The 2,409-nt window shown below is 46.9% G+C and overlaps 1 protein-coding gene across 1 annotated transcript in view; it reads left to right on the top strand.

Moving 5' to 3' along the window:
- Positions 1–48: 48 nt before the first annotated feature.
- Positions 49–2,409, top strand: part of ANO10 (anoctamin 10) — a 114,483-nt gene continuing 112,122 nt past the window's right edge. The window contains exon 1 of the mRNA XM_006765103.2: positions 49–188. The gene's annotated coding sequence lies outside the window, so the exon portion shown is untranslated. The remainder of the gene's footprint in view (positions 189–2,409) is intronic.

Below are 2,409 nucleotides of genomic sequence, written 5' to 3'. Positions count from 1 at the left end.
GCCAGTCCCCGCCCCCAGCCCCGGGCTAAACACCTGCAACGCATGCGTCATCGCGTTCTACCGGCTCTTGCGTGGGTCCTGGCCCGACCGTCAACCTGGAGGATCTGGTGAGACTCGCCCGGCGATTATGTAGCAACTCATCTCGGGAACGACTGTATCAGTGCATCATCCGCTGCACTGACTGTCAGGTACTGGGCACCCGGCAGGCACCTGCTAGTACCTTGGAAGAGCCAAGATAGTAACCGATTGATGTTTAATGACGAATGGAAATATCCTAATGGAGGTGATGTGTGGCCTTCCACCAGCCCTTCCCCACAGGTGGATAGCCAAGGGGACAGGGAGACGCTCAGGACCCAGCTATATCCACGGCGTTAGAGGCTGCCATTACAATAGTGGTCAAAACCAGCAACTTCCACCCGCACTCTGTGTACATGGAGTATTTAGACACTTAGAGTTCTTGAGTGGGAATCACTAAAGTAAATGTCAACATTCCTTGACCTTTTGTCAAGTCTTTGAGCCATCAGACAATGCCTGCTTTTGTACTTTACCACTCCTTACCATCCGTCTATTGTATTTACTGTGTACCTACTATGTGCTTGCTCACTGTTCTAGGCGCTGAGAAAGCACTGAAATAGAGATCGTGCCTTTGCAGAGCCTACGCTAATGTAATACCTTTTCTTTTTAATGCGGTTCATTGCTCTTCTTCCCTAAGCCTCCTCCCTCACTAACATTCTTTCTCTCCTGGGTCCCTGTAACTCAGCCATCTCTATCCCGCTCAGATTCTCAGCCTTGTATGGTGGTTACGGCTTTTTAATGAACATTAGTGAATATCCTCCCAACTACACTGGAGGTTCCTTGAGGGTAGGTTTGGCGTTTTCTGTGATTTAGAGAGAAAAAACCCCCACTCATAAACCCTAGAGCATAGTCATAGCAATAAATACTTTGTGGTGTTTGAACCAATTTATAAGTATTTTAAGGAAGACTGAGACATACAAAAACACTTTTTCAGGAAGTCATGGTATTGCTAGAGATTTGTAGTGTCTCTGCAGAAAATGACCCTCTACAATCTCCACCTCTCAGACCATATCTATATTAGGGGCACCTCCTTCCATATTGGCCAGGCTGGTTATTGGGGACTCTACTGCCTGGAGTACAGTCTCAGCCCAGTGGTATTGAGTTCATTTAACAAAATCCAAAGATGTGGTGGCAATTCTTGCAGCACTTTCAGAAAGTTGGACTGACATACATGCACTCTCAAAGGTCTTTGTGGACCTGGAGCCTGCTCTCAGAGATGCCTATGGCTACTGCACGGTGAGAAAGAGAGGGGGTGGATGGAAAGAAAGAAAGAGCTATCAGTATCCTAACCCTTTTAGTGACCTACTAACCAATTACCTTGAGTGACCAGTACTTATGTTGGAAGATCACCAGTGCCTACTCAGAATTCTCCAATCAGTCAGAGGTGAAACTTTGCAAGGCAAGTACATTGTCTACTTTGCCTACTCGACCGCAGGGCTCTGGAGTCTGGAGACCTGAATGCTGCCATTTTATCACCAAGACTAAGTATGCCATCAGTTGATGACTGGTGCCCCACTGGTTTCAAGGTGGGCTTTAATTTCTACCCCCTGTTCCCCACTCCCAACAGAGATTCTCCGGGGGAAATGAACACCACCACAGCCACCACAGGGCCTGGGCTTTTATCATAAATGTGCCAAGCAAATACTTGCAAGGCAGAATGAGGGTAAGGGCAGGGAGCATTTTCTGAGGGCTTCAATGGCCCGCCTGCCCTATAAGTGCTTATAAAATGCTATAATTAAACAAAGTGAGGCAGCAAGTGTGGCAGGGAGATAAGAAGAACCTGGGAAGGTAAGGGAAAACAGTAGCTGAGTCAAGGGAAAGGCCTCGAAGAACACCAATGAGCTGTATGACCTTGCGAGGGGTCGGGGGCGGGTGGCTGGGCTGGGGGAGAGGAAGTCTCATGACTTCTCAAACTCTAATCGGTATCTTGTGAAATTGCAGATTCAGACCCTGTAGGTCTGAGGTGGGGCCTGATTCTCTGTTCACTGAGATGCTCCATTTCTAACCACTTCCCAGGGATCGGGTGGTCCGTAGACCACCCTTTAAGTAGCGAGATTCTAGAGCAGCCTTGCCCACTAGAACTTTCTGCAGTGCTGGAAGTGTTCTAAACGTAGTAGATATGAGTTATGTAGTTATGGAGCATTTGAAATATGGCTAGTGCGACTGAATTTTTAATTTTAATTAAGTTAAATGTTAGAACACACAGAGCTAATGCCTACCATGTTGGACAGCAAGGTGTAGATCTTATCCTCCTCGTCTATGAAAATGAGAGTTTAAGACTAGATGACTCCCAACATTCTTTCTGGCATTCTGTGGTTCCAAATTGTATGTATG

Source organism: Myotis davidii, unplaced genomic scaffold (assembly GCF_000327345.1).
Source record: "Myotis davidii unplaced genomic scaffold, ASM32734v1 scaffold81, whole genome shotgun sequence".
NCBI lineage: Eukaryota > Metazoa > Chordata > Mammalia > Chiroptera > Vespertilionidae > Myotis > Myotis davidii.
Note: the sequence above shows the minus strand (reverse complement) of the source record. Positions and strands in the feature narration are given on the sequence as shown.